We start from the raw sequence: 22,038 nt of genomic DNA, 5'->3' as shown, positions 1-22,038 counted from the left end.
TAAAACAGAAACCTTGAAGACTTGTGTGAAAGAACCAAACTTGTATTTTTTTCCTCTATATTATTACTTACTGGTTGTGTACAGCAGTGAAGGTCACATTATATTGGTCTTTGCAAAGGCATAGCCACATATTTGCAAGTGTACAAACACTGGGAGAACAGCTGAGCTTCATTTCATTGGAAATCAGTTCAGTGATTCACAGAACTTCTGAAAGTGATGCAAGTCTATAACCATCACAGAACCTTCTTTACTCTTTTGATTAAATCTCCACTGTCTGCAAGAAAAAGAATTGGCAGGTAAATCTAAAAAAATTAGTTTCTCAAAATTAAACTTCTCTATGCTAGAATTAAAGACTGGGTAGCTCAGTGCAGGAGCGTGTAACCTCATCTGTATGTACATCACCTCTGAGACCCCTATAAGGGTAGAAAGGGACTAACAGCTAAATTAGTTGACAAAGAACGGCATATAATCCTGAACACAACAGTAAATCAAACGTTTTTACCTGATTTTAAGTATAAAATTAAAATTTAAAGAGAATAACACAGTTTCCCTTCGCCTTTTCACTTAACTATTTTATCATAGAATCATAGAATGGTTTGGGTTAGAAGGGACCTTAGATATCACCTTGTTCCACCCCCCCTGCTACAGGCAAGGACACCTCCCACTAGACTTGTGGAAAGAATAAGGCCTGCATTGGAAGGCAGGGATGGCTGGACTCGGATGGTTGGACTTGATGATCTCAAAGGTCTTTTCCAACCATGTGATTCTGTGAATCTGTGATAAAAGGGAGCCTCAAATTTGCAACAGATGAGAAGACTAGCAAAAATGTTGAATGACCATCTTCATTACAAATGACACACTCTGCATGTCAATTCATTCTATCGGTGACTTGGAATTTAGGCAGTGCATGCAGAACTACTGAATTGTCTTTGGAAGGCCTTTGTGTATTTGCGTGAATCCTCAAACATGCTTGATATTGAACAGCCAGAAATTTCCATTTCTATCACTGCCTCTTTGAGGCTTCTTTTTGATGAAAAAACATCATATTGTCCAAGAAAATATCAGCTGCACCCAAGAATCTGCTGTGCAGTAAATAAGTTTTAAGTAGATCAGAGTTTGTGGATGCAGAGAAAGTGAAACCTTTACAGGGCAGGGAAAGCATTTTTTTTGCTTTAAGGCCTATCTGGGTGAATCTGTTTGACATCAGATTTGGATCAGAGATGGGCAGGAACTGCAGTTCTCAGGAGAGTTGTCAGCTAAAAAAAAAAAACCAACAGAAAAGAGAAAACTAATAAAAAAGTCAACACAGTAGCTCCTAGTAGAGTGTTATTGATTTACAGATCAAATGTAGTGGCTACTGTGCCTTCATCTCCTAATTATTGGTTAATTACGGTTTTTACTTACTAGGTACAGCTCAGTTATATAAAATATGTCCACTCACTTGACAACTGCTGACTTTTTCATTTCTTCAGACACAACAGATTTGAGTTACTTGGTATTACAGAGTGGTTTCCACCCTTCCACACTCATGAAAAATATTTTATTAGATTGTAAATGAAGTTGTCTTGTTCTCTGAGGTTATTTTCTGCAGCAGTTTCATTTCTCCCTTCTTCCATCTTTTTCTCTTTTATTTTGTTTTTATTCGATGCTAAAGGGTAAAATGTAAAACAGCATCAGTGAAAGGAGCTAAAAACAAATATACCTTTAATGTACTGGGAGAGAGGAATTACATTGTACTTCCACCTCCTCAGTCTAATAGCTTATACAATGTGAAATAGAACAGGGTAAGCTCTTTTACTATTTCAGCTCCTAGCAGTGTACTCATAGTCAAAGATGTTTCACGCTTCCCATTATAAACACTCATTTTCACAGCTTTACAAAATGTCATAGAAATTCACTCTTGATTGAAACTTACTCAATAAGGTCATAACCTAAGAACAATTTCAGAGAAACATTGGGTGAAATTGGGTTGATGGAGAGTCAGATAGCCTATTTAAGCATGCTGAGTTACCTGGAAATCTAATACCAAGAATTTAATCGATGTTCAAAATACTGAGATGGAAAAAGTTAACCTGCTGCGACAGATGTAATCAGCACCTTCACTGAACTTGTCTGTGCCAATTAACACAGATACATCATCAATAGAATCAGAGAATTGTTTAGGTTGGAAAAGATCTTTAGATCATCAAGTCCACTATTAACCCGTATCCCTAAGCAACATAGCTACTCATCTTTTAAGTACCTCCAGAGATGGTGATTCAACCATTTCTCTGGGCAGCCTGTTCCAATGATTATGAACCCTTTTGGTGAAGACATTCTTCCTAACATCCGATCTAAACCTTCCCTGATGCAACTTGAGGCCATTTCCTCTTGTCCTATCATTTGTTAATATCGAGAAGAGAAGAACACCCATCTGGCTACAACTTCCTTTCAGGTAGTTGTAGAGAGATAAGGTCTCTCCTCAACCCCCTCTTCTCCAGGCCGAACAACCTCAGTTTCCTCAGCCACTCCCCGTAAGACTTGTGCTTCAGACCTTTCATCAGCTTTGTTGCCCTTTTTTGGACACATTCCAGCACCTCGATGTCTTGTAGGTTGCCTCAAAAGCATTGGTACTTTTTAGGACACTTGGCAAAGGAATGCTTGAAGTATATAGAAGAGGAAGGCAGATAAAGAGCTGAAGTTCAACAGGCACACAAGTGTGAATCTTGCTGTTCTTCAAGTCAGAGCCTGTCTAAACACCTTTTCCTGATATAACTATTTTTTCCTAGAGTATTTTCTCTTTTTAAGTGAACAGGATTAGCAACATGGGGAAAACTGATCTAAGGATCTTCACCTGTTTCCACTTCAAGCAAATTATGCTGCAAAACAGAATCACAGTTCCAAATAAACATGCATATATATACACACACACATACATACACAAATATGCATACACATATATACACAAATATATGTACACATACACATACAAATTTATGTACTTACATAATGGGGATGTTTCTGGTTTTTTTAAATCCATTTTAAAAGGTGGATTTTCCACTCAAAATCAGAATTGCTGAAGCTCCATCTCTCCCATCCATCCTCACCCCCAGCCTTGTTAACATCCCTACAATAGTGTGTGAGTGACCCACAAATTAGTCCTGCCCTCATTCAGGGAGAATCACAGAATCACAGAATGTTAGGAGTTGGAAGGGACATTGAAAGATCATCTAACCCAATGTCCCTGCCAAAGCAGGATCACTTAGACTAAATCACACAGGAATGCATCCAAGTGGGTTTGAATGTCTCCAGAGAAGGAAACTTCACAACCTCTCTGGGCAGCCTGTCCCAAGGCTCCATCATCCTCACAGTGAAAAAGTTTCTCCTTACATTCACATGGAACTTCCTATGCTCCAGCTTGCACCCGTTGCCCCTTGTCCTATTGCTGGCCATCACTGAGAAGAGCCTGGCTCTGTCCTCCTGACTCTCACCCTTTACATATTTATAAACATTAATGAGTTTATAACTCATGAAACCCCTCAGTCTCCTTCAAGCTAGAGGCCCAGCTCCCTCAGCCTATTCTCATAAGGAAGGTGTTCTACTCCCTTCCACTCATATTGGTGGCCCTGTGCTGGACTCATTCAAAGGAGTTCTATGTCCTTCTTGAACTGAGGGGCACAGAACTGGACACAAGATTCCAGGGGTGGTCTCACCAGAGCAGAGTAGAGGGAGAGAAGGACCTCTCTTGACCTACTAACCAGACCCCTTCACATACACCCCAGGATGCCATTGGCCTTTGTAGCCAGGAAGGCATATCGCTGGCTTGTGGCCATCCTGGTGTCCACCAGGACCCCCAGGTCCATCTCACCTAAGCTGATTTCCAAAATACTAACCTTGTACCTCTGTAATTGAAGTGTGCATCTAACTACTGGGTTGTGGCATCAGTTCTCAATCCCCATAAATAATTGTCGTGTACATTGTGGAACAGGTAAAAAGAAGAGACTGAGGATATATATCACAAATATGTGATTAGGGAACTAAATTAGGGTATAGCATTATCAGGTTAACTGATGATGTAGAGACTCCTAAGGAGCTACTGCAGTTTCTGTGGTACCTTGATTTTGTACTCTGAATTTGTAGTTTTGTAGGGATACATGAAGTCTCTTCCTTGTAGCTTGATGTGTTTATAGGCTGAAGCCCATATGACCTGCAGAACCAAAACCCATTTTTTTTCAGTGATTTTCCAAGAGTCACTAGTACAGCACATGCAGAGGCCAATCATGTCATTGATCATACCTGCCTGCTTCTGGGGTCAAAGCAGATCAGAGCTATTTCTTTCTAAAATATCTAACTTTGGAATCTGAATTCCATTTTCCCAAAGGCCTTAGCACACAGTAGCAGAAGGAGGAGATTTTCCAAGGCTTTAGTAACAGAATCCTAATTCCCCTTGTTTTTCTTTGGGATTTTGACATCTGTACCTGTCACTTAAATTGTCGTCTATCATTACCCTGATGCAGTGTTTTATTAGGCATGATCTGAGTTTTGATAATTATCAATAGCAGACACACGATAAATGCAAGGTGAAATAAACTCCTGTTGTTTCCCATTTTTTGCAGCTGCAGTGGGTGAAGAATGTAACCCAGGCAGCCTTCACACCTTGGATGACTTACAGCAACTCAAGGTATGATGCCATTAAAATAGGTGAAATTTAAACCTGCAAATAAGTTGCAAAATAAAGGTCTTTATTTTCAAGTCTGATTTCACATGTCTTTACGAAGAGTGAAGTTTATTCTTTGTTGGCTTTTGTTCAGGAATTCTTTGCCCATAATATCTTTTTTTTTTCCTTTTCTTGGTTTGCTTGACAAAATAATAATAGAAAATATCATCATGGGGTTTGTGGCAAAGAAAAAGAATACTCAGAGATCATGTCTTTTTGGGTTCAGTGATTTCACTGACACCCCCGTGTCTTATTTATTTCTGGGCAAGGTCATTTTCTGTAAATTACAGGCACGAATGGCAACTTTAAAAATCCTCCTTTCCAATAATATTCACTGACTTCTTACATGAAAATGAAGTATGCCAGCCTGTAAAGAGCACAGACTGTAAAATAATTACATTCATTCTTATTAAAATGGCCAGTCATTTTCTGTGAAAGTACAATTTGTGGTGGCAGAAAAAAGTAATTTGTTAAATAAGATATTCATCCAACTATTCATGATGTGATTTAATCAGTAGATTGTATGTGGACTTTAAATATAAAACATCCAAAATCATCATAGTGAATTATTAACAGTTGCTATCTTGGGGAAGGGAAATACAATCCATATTTGCAATACTGGGAGAAAGGGAAAGAGGAAAGAAGAGGATTAGATCAATGTGTCACATTTTTCATTCTCTGAAGTTTCTCATCTTCTTGCTGAGCTCAGAGGCCACTCTCCTAACAAGTATAATGTTTAATTCTCACAAGTCCTTCAGTGAGCTAAGACCTTAAAACTTTACAGCTTCAAAGTATCATATTTTGCTGCTTTTGAAGATGTCACTTTAATATTGTTATTAGCCTAATCCACAGCACACGTGTTTTTCCCGTAGCTTGGCCAAAGCCCACTGAATTTCACACATGTTGTATTGAAATGTATTTGCTGCCCTGTGATTCCCTCATTTGTCCATATAGCCCTTACTCTGCAAAACACACGCTTTCTCTCTCTTTCTTGGGCAACAGTTGCTAGAGGCTACTCGGGCAGCCCCACTGGCTTGAGATGAAAAATTCATGTATGATACATTTACCCCTTTTCAAAACCTGTCACTGTTTATGTCTGCGTGGGAAGATTACCTGAAGCACATTTGGCAGTTTTGCAGAGTTCTAATATCTGCTACCTGTATATGTAAGCAGTTTTCTAGCAGCATATGGCAGGTAGAGGGAAACCTTTAGAAGTACTTAGTTTTTCACTCTAGCTACTTTTAATATCCTGTAGAGATCTACGGATTTTTATTTTTTTTAAGAAATCTGCAACAGACAAAATATAATTTTATGAAACAAAAAGCAATTCCAAACAGCCATAAAAAGCTGCTGCTGTGTTTCAGTGTAGTGTCTGGCTTATGCCAGGCTGTAATGCACAGGATTAGAGGCTTGTAATACGTTTTGCTCACTGAGATTCTCAATTCATTGGAAAAAAATTACAAGTCTAATTCTGTGCTTGTTTAAAAATAGCACAAATAATAAGAAGCTATTACAATATGTGACAAGAAAGTACATTGATTGCATTTACTAATCTGTTATGCCTCAGAACACGTTCCTTACACAAAGGAAACCTTTCATTCCTGTGGATCAGATTCTCCAGCGCATGACACCTATTTTAATCTAAGGTAATTTCATCTATTATTTTAATAGCGTTATATTTCGGTAACACCGGTGTGATGGAGTAGAGAATTAGTGCTGTCTGTATAAGGTAGCTTACAGCCGTTCCTCAAAAACAAGCAAAAGATTCGGAATTTAACTCCAATTCTGTTGCTCACGTTGTACAGTCAGTCTGATGGAGGAAATCACACACCTGCTTCTCTTATGCTCTGAGATACTCTCCCTGGACTTTTGCTGGGGCTCTTTCTCCCCACCACGAGTACTGTGGTAGCACAAGTGCTTATTCTGGATCAGTGGTTGCTGGTGCCACCTTCTTGGAGCATAAACTAAGTATGACTGCTCCCTCAGGCTCTGCGTACCCTTGAGGAACACTCCCTGGTGCAAAGCGCTTGGATGGGTTGGTTGCCGAGAAGTTCCATGAATGGGGGCTGTCCTGGTTTCAGCTAGGATAGAGTTAATTTCTTTCTAGCAGAAAGAGGAGTTTGGGAGTTAGGATGAGAGCAGTGCTGATAACATACAGTTGTTGCCAAGCAGTCGAGGACTTTTCAGTTGTTCATATTTCCACACTAACAAGAAGAGAGGGAACACAACCAGGACAGGTGACCCGAACTGGCCAAAGAAGGTATTCAATGCCAATTACATCATGCTCAGCATAAAAGGGGGAATGGTGGGCGGAGGACCAGGCAGCTCTAGGACACGTGGTTTTGGAGACAGTCCAGTTTCAGGAGGGCTCTGAGCCGTACAGGTTGAGTTGTGCACTTCAGTGAGAAACTGCATTGTGTATCACCAGTTTTGTATTTTTTGCTATAAATTCCTGTTATTATTATTATTATCCATCTTTCTGCTATCCCAGTAAACTATCTTTATCCCAACCCACAAGGCTTTGTTTTCTTGGGTTTTCTTTTCCCTCCCTTTCCCCCTCAATCCCCCTCACCCCCTTAATGAACAAGATGCTGCGTGGTGCTCAGCTCTCTGCTGGGGCAAAACCACGACAGCAGCAAATTATGTCAATAAGCAATAACAGCTACCAAAGCAGTGGTACTGAACCTCCTTGGTTGCCACAGCCATTGCTGAGACCAGCGAGCAAAGAAAAAAATCAGCACAGCCTAAAGTGTAGCATTCTCTGAGCCATCAGCAGCCAGCACCACACTTCAAAAATCTGATTTACTGACTTAATGCATTTATTAAATAATAAAAGAATAGCAGTGTATTTCCATGACTGAGAATTGGATTAATTGTGGTGGAGAATGAAATACATTCACAGTAAAAGGTAGACAGTGTTTCTGTGGTGGCCAATAGGTTTCCTGAATAATAAAAAGAAAAAAAAAATAAATTGCTGAAGGACAATGGAAATGTAGTGATGATGTTGGATATAATGATATCTTCTTTCTATGAAAATGCTTTATCCTGCGGAATTCATATTGTATGTAATTCCACTAAATCAGATATACAGGTAACATGCTAGCCTCCTAAGCACAGATTATAATGAAGTTTCCTCTGAGCTTTCATGAATTCATAATCAAAAGACAGCAATAACTTATTTGGCATAGAAAACAAAATGACAAGACACCCAGAGAGACACCTAGACAATTGCTCCATTTTTTACTGCTGGGAACTTAGTACTTGATAAATGAATTAGTAAAATATTCAAAATGGCTCTGTGTGTGATCACAGAGTGGGGCTGTCTGAAATGACTTATGCTAGCATGACTGATAGTTCCTCACAGCTATAAAAATACAGCTCTTCGGGTTAGATTTACTAACATCTTGTAACAAGCCTGCTAGCCAAAAATAGCATTAATAACTTAAGTGCTGGTGATTACACTGGTACAAAATAAATGCACGATTTCAGAAGTTAAATCAATTCCATAGCTTTTAGAAAGTACTGGGAACATCCAACAATTTGGATAACTTTTTTGTTTGGTTGGTTTTGGGGTTTTTTGTTATTATTTATGAAAAACTCTCTGTAAACTGTGCTTCAAAATAATCCCTCAGGTGTGTTCAGGCAATTGCTTATGTTTGTGGAAGGTACTTACCCACACAATTGAACAAAGAGACTATTAATGAGCCACTTAATTTCTTACTTACATCCCGAATTTTCTTCTCATTTTTGATTCTGGCATTCAAATTTATGTTTAAATAACAGTGAGGACTACAGTTTTCACGGTCCCAGTACTGGCAAATCTTCTTTAAAAAGTGAATAGTGTTTCTGCTATCCCCAGGTGTGGAATGGAACAGTTTAAAATACTTAAAAACGCATAAGCAACCTTTGAGACAGTTGGTATACTAAAAGCTTTACAGTCCCAAATCAGACTGAGGGTCCAAAACCAGTAGCACAACTGACACAATGATGTAATGATTAGAAAGACAGGAAAGAAATAAGATGTGAAGTCATCAAGTCAGCCCTGCCTGCTCTCGTTAAGGATAACCACATCAGACAGGCTGGCTAATACACCTAGCAAGCTGTTCTTCAAAATTCCTCCATGTTTTTTGTCTCCATTACTACTATTGTTCAAAAGCTGCTGCAGAACATAAACCTCTGTAATTACCTGCCTACATTTGCTTCTATCTTGTACCCATGTTCTACCTACTTATTTGCACACTGTTTTTGTCCTGTAGACTGTGTAGCTCTTCCTCCTCCTGCTGTTCATTCTCCAGAAACATTGTAAAGGAAAAATCTTAGTATCTTTTGAGGTTTCATAGGTTTCAGCAAGTAAATTTCTTTCATTCCTTTCCCATTTATTGACCACTTCAGAAGGCCTCCTCTACATTTTCAGTTTGAATTAATATTTTTCTGAATGTGAGAGTTTGGGATGGTACTGGAGGAGATGTATGAATAAACTATCTTCTCTACAGGAAAACAAAAAACTTGGCAATTTATTGACATCCCACGATCATTTAACAAATTTACTTTCTCCTCTTCCTCAGCTGTTTCCAACTAATAATCTCACAGTTGATAGTAATGGACATGAGTTTCCTCTCTATTCTACTTGTTTTCCTCCTTTTACTAGTCTTGAAGTTTATCTGCATCTTTTGACATGACACTGACTGCCTTATGTATGCACCATAAAACTGCATCACAAACAAATTTCAATAGAAGTATAACTTTCAGTTTTCTTGAATGGTACTTGGCTATTTCTTTTAATGTGCCTTGCAAAGATGAGTACAGCCCACATTTTGACAATTCTCTCTTCACCTCTCTACTCAAAGAAAGGACACACCTTTCTTTGTTCATGTCTATTTTCTTCATTTTTCGTATGCACCTTACTTCTATGCTAGCATCTTTCTTGATTGATTAGCTATCCATTTAGGAATTAAGTCCTTTCTAACAAGGGACAGGTTCTTGACAGTACAGTCCTTTGACCATAAAAAAAATTAACATGTTTTTGGCTTCTACAAACCTAGTCTTCTTCCAGTTCACTACTCAACAAGTTCTAAAAGTAAGGTCCTCTTTTTCGGATAATATTTGTTAATTTCTACATAAAACTGAAACTAAACCATGATCACCTGAAAAAAAAAAATTAGAATATCGGTGATGATGTCCTTATTTTCTTTTCAAACAATGCCTTAAGAAATAGCATTCTGTCCATTTCTCCTGCGGTTTCCTGGAAAGCTCGGTTGGCTGCCACATCCAGAAACAGCAGCACAGTCATTGCTTATTTCTGACAAAAATTAAGTCCTCCTGATGATACAATTTTTTATGTTTTCCTTCCTAATAAGATGTGGGAGATCTCTGCCCCTGCCAAAATCCAAACCTATAGTGGCTCAAGTTCTTTTATTTCACGGCTTTTCTGAAGCAGTATACAAATCACTTCAAATCTCTGCTGAAAATTGACATAATCCTTTTCCTAAACACTTCAGGAGCCTGGCTAGAGTCTTGACTTCTGTTAATCTTTTGCTTCATTTAAGGTAACTAGTCTCACTTATGGTGCTCCTTTATCTGTTACAGTAGCACTTGCACTTGTCTATTTTTCCTAAGATCAAGTGTAGAAATATCACATCTCTCAAAATGCTTGTCTTGAAGCCAACTTTAAAGCTTTTTAATGGGTCTCAGTGGCCTTATCCATACATTAGTCTCCTGAGGTATGAGGCTGAAGAAAGCATGTTCTTTCCATGATTACCTCTAGGTAGTTGAATCTCCCTGAACTGTCTTGATTTAATCAACTAATTAGTCATCTTCATCTTTATTATCTTGCCTTCTCATTTTCTTTCTCAATGATCTGAAAAAAAATAATGCTGATGAGCATCTGCGCCTTAGCACTGCCAGGTATCTTCTGTGGGCTGACACAGTTGTCCTGGAGATAGGATGCTTCTTGCTACACTCATGAGAAACTGTAGAAATAGAATTGCTGAATGATTTGCAGCATGTACAGGAAGTTTTAGATGAAGTAATTGAAATTTTTCCAGGTAAGGAGACTGAAATTTCCAGACTGAAACTTTCAGTCTACTACAGACATGGTACAGAACTTGCAAAAGGTCAGCTAGAAACCCGTGCAAGGACCAGAAGCAAGGCTTTCATCTGAAATGTTGTAAAATTCATCTGAAATAAAAACTGTTGTGGTGTTCTGCTTTCCAGTGGGAAGGAAAATCAGTGAAGATAGTAATATATAAGACAAGAAAGGTTTTGAAACAACTGTTACTCCTTACACAATGTTCATGCTTGTAAGACAATGAATTTAAAAATGCAATCACACAAACTTGTTTCTCTCATATTCAACAACTACTTTCTTCACTTTCAATAGTAGTAAACAAAGTTTGGAAAGCAAAACAGATTTCCATTTGTGTAATAAAAATCGTCTGCTGCCGTTTAGACATACTCAAAATTCTCATATATATATATATGTAAGAAACCCCACAAACAAACACTATTTTTGGGTATGAAATAATGACTTTTATCAAATGTTCAATAGTTTGTAAAATATCATGTCATCCAATTAAAATATCACTTTTGGTTGCTTTGTGCAATAAAATGTAATAAGCTGCTGTTGTGATTGATTACCAAGGAAAGAGGAAACACTGAATCATTCTCAAAATCCTATGGTTATGCCCTACCATATGGTGTGAACTAACAGGTAGTGAAGAAAAGAATCTGGGCTGGATTCTGCTTTAGAGTAGTATTCGTCTGAATTAATTTATCCATTTAATACAAACTAGATATGAAGATTTCCATTTACTACAGAGAGTGAATAAAAAGAGGCAAACTCTTTAGGAAAGTAATTTTTCCAGCCTTTCATAAACACCTGTAACCAGACAAATCATCCTCTGGAGATGTGATGCCAATCTCCCTCATTGATTTGAGAGCACCTAGGCAGCTAGGTCAAAAGAGGCACACTTAAGATGGATGAAGATGGTATGATGCTGGTGTGCCCCATTCACTCCTAGCATGTGGGTGAATTCTTACCCCACTGAGATCAGGAGACTTCAAGAACAACTGCCTAGCACTATACTTGCATCTTCTTCCACAAGGCAGAACTTTACTATTCTATGTAAAAGATACTTAAAATATCAAATAAAGTTTACAAATCGGTCCTCGTGACCTGCTCTTTATACCCACTTACTTCCTTGAAAATTCACTTTTTCAGAAGGTACTGCAAGGGCTGCTTTTCTTTCCAAAGACCAAACACCTTCATTTTTCTAGTGGAATCCCGTCTGTACAGAGCATTAACTGTGAGGCTCAATAGATTTGGGTACCCTGACGTGACATGACCCTAAGAATTACCATGGGCATCTGCTGTCTCTGATTTTTACTTGAAATTGAGTGTGTAGCACAGACTCCAGCCCACGCTTCCCCCCATCACTGGCATGTTGTCAGACTCAGAATACTTATTAAAAGTTGTGAGAATTCATAAAAAGTACAAAACAAAGAAAAAGGAATTAATATCTGCACAACACTTTGAGATCCGTAACGGAAAGAAAATAACAGAAATTATTAAAAATTGATGGAATCAATTTTGAGGGGTTTTGGGGGGATTTTTCTGTCATTCGGTATTGGCCCAATGCCAGCCTCCAATGCAGATATACTGTATCTATATAAAATGGGACATGAAAAAAGATAAAGTCTAGAATAAATCAAACTCTGGAAGTTTTGACATAGGAGATTCACATCAGAGATTTATTCTGGCCCAGTTCCTTTTAAATCCATCATTGTACTGAGCCTGGAAATGCCATGTTGTCTAGAAAAAGTCAATAGAAAATTGTCAGCTTCTCAGTTGTGTATCAGTGTATTTAACCTTATAACTATGAACCTACAATTCTTTATATCAGCACCATATATCTTAATATAATTCTTCAGTCTCCACTTGGACACAAAAGAGACAGTTGCAAATTGCTCCGTTGTTTTTTTGGGTCATAAAAATTATATATTACAAGGGAAACTTGGAGCAGATGACTGCAGTTGCTGATGTCAGCCGACGGGCTTGCACTAGTTTTAACACAGGGAAAAATGTCTCATACCAGGTATGCTGGTGTTAAATGGCGAGCTAAATATTCTTCAGCAAAAGTCAGAAAATCGCTTGTTAAAGTATTTAAGTAAAGAAAATTTGAAAATTAAGGCTCCAGCTCTGACAGCTAAATCCCTTCCCTCTCTCACTAATGAGATACAGGCAGATGCATGTGTTTTCTCTGTGGTAAGGAAGATGGATGGAAGATTTGTACCAACAACAGGGAGGAAAGCAAAGGTCAGGGAAGAGGGGCTGTAAGGTGTGGGGGAAATCACAGCATGAACTTTACAAGAAAAGAAGTCTTTACAGCAGTTGCCAGGGTACAGCAGAATTGTTGTTCTCTGCGAGTGATATTTAATGACACAGCCTGGGCTGTGGAAAGGCTACTTAATGGCCAAAATGGCTCCTCTACCGATTCTGCGCCACAAGTGATACTTGTCTCGTATGTTCTCTGAACTTACCTGTGCAGAGAATTAGACTGACAGAAAACCAGTGAGGTTTTTATGAGCGCAGCGATAAGTCAAGGGAAGCGGTTGGAGTGAAACTGTTTTCAGAAGCATCTATCTATTAGATTGGCTTAATCCCATGTCAAATCACACATGAAACTGCAGTAGAACCCAGTGCAGTATCTTAAGATGTTGCTAATGAAGCACCTGGAAGGGCTGTCATTTCAAAGGTGCAGGGGAGAGGCGGTGATGTTCAGATACACTGGGCTGTCATGAAGAGTTCACATCCAGAATGCTAGGAATGCTGGGAAGCACATGGTAGTACTTTCAAGGTAATGGAGACATACTGAAACAATGGTGTCAAATCGATGCTGCTAGAACATGCAGGGTGGCTTTTTCTTTCCTTGTTCTCTGCCAATGTTTTTTCCATTCGTGGTCACTCCATAGTTGTTTGCTAAAATAACTAAGACAAACCAATAAAGAGTAGGTTCAAATTGCAACACTGAGGTTTGCACTATTGAAGGAAAATTTAAAATGTTCAAAGTCACTGTTATATACATGAAATTCACAAGTGAGCTCCCTTTAACCTGGTGCTTCAAAGAATATCCAAAGGTATCCAACATCTTTGGAATTCGGTGAGAGGTAATTATTAGTCTTCCTAGTTCATCTTGATCTGGAGCAGATAACTTACTACCCTCTGACATCAATGCTCTGAAATGCTCAGCATATCCTGCACCAACCTGAAAAGACAGTTCAATTCTACATGGGGAGAAAAAGATTTCTGTGGACTTTACTTCCATTCCCTACTACGGTGCCAAAACTGCAGGAAAGAAATGACTGCTTGTTAAGCTGCACAGAAAGCCCTGTTTAACGAGGATGAATGCATGCATGACACTGAAAGAGCAGACTTGGATTTGACAACAGGGTAACGTTACACATGTAGGATACTGCCACTCACCAGCAAAGCTCCTCTGGTTCCGCACTGCTTTAAAGGCAATGATTACAGCTTCTGCAAGCAAGAGGGGAGAGGCATTTGAAGCATGAAGTAATTGTATAATGACAACTTGAAATCTGATCACCAAATCCTCTGTCATTTCTACCCTATCCTCATTTTTGTGGTGCTAAGAGGTTTATCTGCTAAAGCCGTGTGCGGGATTTTGCCCGAGTGACTCCCACTAAACTGAAAAAACTTCTGTGTTCTGCTTTGGTAACTCAGTGCTCAATGACCAGTTTGCTAGCAGAAGAGCAGCCTCGACTTTCGAGGCTTTATGCAGGTCATTTATACATGTAAGATACAAATAGATGTACCAACCTGGGTACACATTTACATGGGATGTGGCACAATATTGCTTGAATTGGGATTTTCCTGTAATTGTGTGCTTGTTCAGGAGATTTAACTTGAAATAGCCTTCTACAGATTTTCTTCTTTAAGAGTTGAAAGGTGTAGCAGAGTACTTACTTTCCTTAGTTAATCTTTTTGGGGCAAAAACTAGTAGCAAATAGCATACTCTAATTCAGAGGTATTTTTGTAGCGTTTTTTAACTATCATAACAGTGTGAAATTTTGGGGTTCTCTGTGGTAGGTGCAGTGACGACAGATAATGGGAAGATAACCCCTCCTTCTGCCAATGGGTGAACTAAAACCCAGAATAGATATGCAACAAAAAAAAGGTAGAAGCTGAGAGAAAGAAGACTGACAAGTATATGGGTAAAAATTAACCTTTGTTGAGATTAGAAGTACTTTTATTCTACCTATTCAAAATACTAGTTTCTGAAGTATGTTCTGTTTGATGTCTCTGTCCTTGGATATGTCCACTCCAGTGTCACTTCAGTAGATGACTTAACTGAGCACTACAAAATTGCCAGCAGTTTCTTCATGTTCAGGCTGACGTTACCTCTCTGCTCTGCCTGCTTTTAAGCAGCCATTTCTCAAACTTCCTTCTGTTTAAACCAAAGCATTGCTGAAACTAGGGGGAAAACAGTGAGGAGAGGTTTTGGAATGTCTATTGCTGTTTGCAATAAAAGAGCTCAGGATTCAAGGTATTAATTGTGTCTTCAGAGAAGAGTTTAACCAATTATGCATATTTTACTGTGACGAGGCAATATGCTATTGTGTAGGAAGCCTCAGGGGCCAAGACTGTAGGGGTTTTATCTCTTCTTTCCACTAACTCAGAAGAATAGAGGATCAAAACTGAGTGCTTTATCTAATTGTAACTCAGATAGTGAATTCAATGTAATGTCATCTGCTAAAGGCCAACTATTTGCCTAACTAGGAATGTGGAGCCTGAGGGAGCAATGGAAGTGAGATGAGAATGTATAGTCAATCAAAATGCATATTAGCAAAGTTTGAATCTATTATTATAAATGCATTGTAAATTTTAAATGGCTGGGTTATAGCTGTTTCTTTCTTGATCTACTTAATATATATTCTGGTATCAGACCCTTCAGCTGTTCCACTGCAGTAAGGACAGAGCCTTGTGTCCCAGTTTCCCTACAATGTCCTATATCCTTTTTGGTGGACAATGAGCCGACAGCTCTTCTCCCCATGTATGTGTTCATGCACATGTGCAGTAATAAATGAGATTGCTCGAAACCATGCCCAGGTGCTTCTGTCTACCTAAAGACTGCCTGACTATAGAAATGTCCCTTTTTCTTCCAGTTTTGGTTTTCTCACCCCTTCAGTGGTTTTCAGTTTTAACGCACAATCTTTCAAGGAGTCCAAGACACACGCAACCTTTTCCCACAATCACTGAGTCTATTTTGCCTAGCTATTGTCTTTATTTCTACTGGCTCCACTTCCCCATGTCTCACCTTCCCACAAAGATGTATCACTTTAAAGGAAATTATTGAAGCTTAATAGCATAATAGAAATTTTTTTCCAGGAAGAAATATGACCCTGGCAAATAATGTTGAATTCCCTGCGAACTGAGGCATTGCATCAGCCAGAAGCCATGCACAGTCAGTTCCCCCATGGAGTCATGCACTTGGGAGGCATGGCTTGGCAAGGAGAGCTGAAGCACGAAGACCCCTCAGGAGACCCAAGTATTTAGGGACTACTGGCATTTCCAGCCCATTTCTTCAGCCCAGTAGATAGATGTCAAACTATCCCAGCACCTAAACACTCAGTTGTGACACCCCAGAGATGCCTCAGAAAGCTGATCAGAATTATTGACAATGGTTGTTAGCCTAAGTCCTGTAGAATACATTCTGCTTATTTTCCTTACAGGCCAAACTCCCAGATTACTCAAACCACATTTAATTGTCTATAAGGCCTTGCACAATAATGAACCTCCTGTTTTACAAAGTAACTAGCAGTTGAGAGCACTAAATCCCTTACCTGAAGAAACTTGAACTAACATTTACAGCTTCCGGTCATTTGAGCTGTCGAATTTTTACCATGATACATAAATATGTGCAGCTCTAGGTAATGAATTAAGTTGAGTGATGAGCTGACTGGCCTACCTTCTGAGCTCAGGCTACATTTTTCCTCAGTCCCATTCAGGATGCAACCCTGCCCTCACTTTGCTTTTGACAACTACTTTAGCTGCCATGTGCAGAAAACATTTTCAGTTACGTGCAAATAAATGTCTGCAGCAAAAACTTGGTCTGTTAAAAGAAAGGCTATCCTCATTTTAAACATAATTGGACAATTATTCTTCTGGATTTTTGGAAAAATCAGGTTTGATTGGAAACCTTGAGTTTTCAGAAACACTCTGCCTTAAAAGCATTACTTCGGTTTGGGAGAAGTCATTGCTGTTCATGACTCCTTGGTCCACAATGTTCCCTTACAAGCCTGTCTGCTTTACTCTGTCACCCTATGCTTCTGTTACATCAAGCACCTCTGGATAGCAGTTTGTCTAGTCTTAAAATAGTCATATATGCAGTAAACAACAAAAAAACACATCCAAAGCCTCTCCTCCCCGTGTCTGCAGTTCCACACACACTCAGCTCAGCATTTTTGCCGCTTTGTGACAGAGCATGTTGTATCAAACCTCCAGTGTGTCTGCCACAGTTCATTAGAGTTAGAAGAGGATGCCTGTCTGCTCAGCGCCGATGCTGTGTCTGGGGAACTGCCGTGCTGGGAGACTGAGGCAGTGCAGAACCTCCCTGCTCTGCAAAGCACCTGCTGATCAGAGGTGAGAGTTCGGCCCCCCCATGCACGGGCCATACTTTGTGGATGTTATGGACATACAAGAATTATGATCTCTTGCTCCAAAGAGCATCACAACAAGCTTTGAGGAAGGTTTACCTCGGTCTGCTTTCCCTGATGGAAAATGCTTCCAAACCACACATGAGAATACTATATGGAAAGAAAGAACTGGAGCTGTTGAGTAAGTCTGGAGGAGGCCACAAAAATGATCAGAGGGCTGGAGCACCTCTCCTGTGAAGACAGGCTGGGAGAGTTGTGCTTGTTCAGCATATTGAAGAGAAGGCTTTGGGGGGACCTTATAGCAGCCTTCCAGTACCTGAAGTGGCTACAGGAAAGATGGAGAGAGACTATTTGTAAGGGCAGGGAGTGACAGGATAAGGGGGAATAACTTTAAAATGAAAGAGGATAGGTTTAGACTGGATATAAGGAAGAAATTCTCCCTGTGAGGGTGGTGAGGCCCTGGCACAGGGTGTCCAGAGAAGCTGTGGCTGCCCCTGGATCACTGGCAGTGTTCAAGGCCAGGTTGGAAGGGGCTTTGGGCAGCCTGGGCTAGTGGAAGATGTCCTTGCCCATGGCAGGGGGTTAAGACTAGATGGGCTTTGAGGTTCCTTCCAACCTAAACCATGCTGTAGTTCTATAATATTGCCTCATCTCTTCTAAGCTGCTCACGCTAGAGAAAGTATTTTTCTTCTGCTTAATTAAACCGCATCACAATTGCCGAGACAATAAGTCTCTTTAAAATAACAATGTTTATGCTCTCTTCCCCTTCTCTGTACCTTCCAAGTCACATATATTTGTGTGATATTTATGACTGAATGTGTATTTCAGTGTTGCCAACTTTTATGGGCTTATGTCTTCCTAAACTAGCAATGTAATTATAGCTGTCTACCTCCTGGTATTTATTATTAATATGAATATAATGAAGTGGGTGATTAAGCAGTCACTGGTTACTCCTGTAATCACCAGACCAGCCCCCTAAGGAAACTGGGTTCAATAACATGTCACTGGAATGATAAAATCTTAATGAGTCATCAACAAGATGCAGAAATGTGAGGCTCAGCAGAGTTCAAGTCCTGTTTATCATAAAAATGAAAAGAGATGAGGCTGATTGAGAAACAGCAGAAAATGGAGGGATAGATGCTCAGTGTGATTTGCATTACCTCTGTTGGACCTCTGACAAATAAAACCTGCTGAGGATCTGCCCCTCATCATGAGCACAGTACATGCAAAAATCTTTATTTTGATATACAGTCCTATTTCCACACACTTGGCTGCTGCCTGACATTTGCATTAATTCAGAGCATGTCAGAAATGGGACTACCTCCTCCCCATCTGCCCCCTAAGCTCACCTCCCCATCCTCCTTTCATGAAGAGTGTCTGTGATAGGAACTGATTTACAGAAACAGAGTTTCCAAACCCTCTGGCATCTTGGATCTGCTTATACAAGCTTGTCCTGATTAATTCAAAATTCTTCTTGTTCTAATAATCCTCTCATTTCAAAGCTTCTTTGTAGTTCCTTCACTATCTTTTGTCGGCATGCAAACGAGCAACCTCAGGTATGGATGTTTAACTTTTTTTGTTCTCCCTTCTTTCAAAATCTTATAGGTTTGGGGAGCTGTGAAAAAGTCGGGCTTTTTTCCCTGAATGTATTCAGCATGTTATTAATAATTCATATTCTTAAAAAAGAGGGTGGGGGGGAAAGGAAATTAATCAAAGCCCTGTTAGACTTAAAGAAGTGACAATGCTTCCGGAAGAAAGACTGCAGGTCAAGTTCAGACTTGAGAAAAGCGGCTGCAACTCTATTGAACTACTTCCAGATTATTCATAACATTAAGGAAATATGTCAACTACTCAATAATGTATCCTACTCCAACCTTCAATTAACCTTTTTATTCTGAAGCATTTAGCTTGGTAAGTCACGCAAATTAATTTATTGAGAAGCTAATAAACAGTGAGTCACAAGAATCAGGAGCTGGGTGATTAGGTGTTTAGTTATATGGTTTATTATTTATTTAGAATGGATTTTGATGAATTATTGAAGCTTTAACATTAGTTCTTTTTTTTTTCTCAAAGTATTGTTGAGATTTTTTTTCTAAGTGCAAAGATGATTTTCTAAGAGCTGCATATGACATGATCTAAACCACATGCATTTCCTTCAGTAATCTGATATTTTGGTACTTCCTGCCCTTGAGGCATAGCTTTTATTCTTACAGCTTGGTTGGTTTTGCATCAATTCCTATAACCAAGGAATCAATGCAAAAATAAAAGCAAGAAGCTTTTGAGGTACCTAAATCAAGGTTTCTAGTACTTTATCAGACATTTTCAGCTGTCCAAAACATCAATGCAAAATCTTTCTGCAAATCAGATTGGGTGTCCTAGAATCTCTGTATTGGCCCTATATACCTGTATTTAAACGTGTCATTTCCTCCCACATAGTCAAATGACCGCAGTTATGTCATCTGATGCACACTAACTCTCCCAGTGTGTATGTGTCATGCTTCCATTGCAGCTGGGGAAGTTATTTCAGCTTAACTAATCACAAAATCATCACAAAATCATCAGGGTTGCAAAGGAACTCTAGAGATCCCTAGCAAGCAGGCTCACCTAGGGCAGGTCACACAGGAACATATACAGGCAGGTTTTGAAAATCTCCAGAGGAGGAGACTCCACAGCCTCTCTGGGCAGCCTGTCCCAGGGTTCCATCACTCTCACAGTAAAGAAATTTTTCCTCATATCGAGGTGGAACTTCCTATGTTCCAGTTTATGTCCGTGACCCCTCGTGCTATCACAGAGCATCAGTGAAAGGAGACAGGCCTCTTCTTGACACCCATGCTTCAAGTATTTATACACATTGATCAGATCTCTTCTCAGCCTTCTCTTCACCAGGCTGAACAGATCCACGTTCCTCAGCCTTTCCTCGTAAGAGAGATGCTCGATTCCCTTAACTAGTGCTTGTAGTCTTTGGTTAGACTCTCTCCAGTATTTCCCTATCTCTCTTGAATTGTGGAGCCCAGAACTGAACACAATACTCCAGATGCTAACTACTACATGAAACTTCCTAGAAATGGGCAGAAGTGGGGTGATTATCTCACCCGTTGTAGCTAGTAATGGAGAGTTAATAACAGATCTAACCTGCTATAACTCATCACCTGAAATCTGATATGTCTCCACTCTGCCAAACAAAACAAATGGCATCTGATGACCATGGCAAGTACTAATGTACAGCAGAGAATAACCACGTTGTCATTTAGTTCAGCTTATTTAGGCCTTTGTTTCAAGTGACACCGTTAAGGACTTGATTTTTGTATTGCAAAACTGAAAGGTGAAAGTAGAAACAAGCCTACTCCTTATTCATGATAGCAAACATCGGTTTTTACAGGTCCAAAGTGCTTGTGTGAATTGAAAGATTCCTCCCTTTGTTTCCCATCTCCTGGTTATTCCCCATAGTGAGGATACACATGGTCTTGAAAACTAATACACACAGACCATACCTTTGCACACATATTTTTTTTTTTTGTGGTGGGTTCAAGAAACTGTCTGCCCTAGGATTTATGAATAAAGATGAGTGACTGTGCAATTTCCTTTTATAAAATACAAGCCTACTAAAAAAAGTGGGAAAAGTAAGTAGTTACTGTTCCCTATGAATATTGTTGATCAGTGTCATGAATTATGCATGTATCCCTCCTGGGTCCAATGTCCTCTGGCATTTCTTAAGCAGTAGCTCAATATTTTCTACCACTCTGATAAATCATTCAATAGAGAAAGGGTAAGTCCTGGTTCTTGAGCCACTGTTCAGAGGCACTGACTGATGTGGTTTGTCGAACAGCTTAGTTTTACATTCCACAGCTGAAAGTCTGACATCTAAGTCTTTATAGTCCACCAAGGTCACAGGGACATCAGAGTTGTGAAGTGTGTTTTCAGCTTCTTGGATGCTAGGAAATGGCTTGAAATTCAGCAGGAAAATTTCTGCTCCAGTAGAGGCACAGGTTTTTCTCATGTTTTTTATCTTTCTCTTTACAGAGATAGGAGATAACAATGGTGTCCCAAGGAGCTGATATTTCCTTCTTTAAGGAGAATTAGGGGTCAGATATTCCTACAATGTGCACAATATCTATGATAAAAACTGTTCAGGGAAAATAACCTGGGGCTTTCTTTTCAGGACTGAATCTATTCTAGACATCTCTTCTATACATGTCATGAAAAAGATTGTATAGGACTGTTGGAGGAATTCTGCTGTTCACATATTATGGGTTAACTAAATAATACTTTAGAGAAAAATACGGTTTCATTTCAAAATGAGAGGTTGCAACCCAACTCTGAACACTAACAGGTTTTTCCCACTGCTACAAACTACAACTTACCTTTAGTTCCCAACATTAAGTGAAATAGCAAAATAACCATGCTAAATAGACTTGACCTTTTAAATGAATTTTCTCTCTCCATATTAGAAACCCTGGGGGTTTGGGGTGGGGTGGGGGGGGTTGTGTTTGGGGATTTTTTTTGAGGCAAGAAAAAGCGAGTTTACAACATGGACATTGAAAGTTAATTGAATTTAAATGCAGAATCTTGAGCGTTCATGGCAGACAGAACTGGACGGTTTACCTTGTTTCTGTCAGGGACAAAAATGAGTGTTGTGCCCTGTGCATCTATCCAACAAAATGTTAAAAAAG

The sequence above is a fragment of the Gallinula chloropus genome (genome assembly GCF_964237585.1).
Source record: "Gallinula chloropus genome assembly, chromosome: 1".
NCBI lineage: Eukaryota > Metazoa > Chordata > Aves > Gruiformes > Rallidae > Gallinula > Gallinula chloropus.
The sequence above is the reverse complement of the archived record's forward strand: the minus strand, read 5'-3'. Positions refer to the sequence as shown.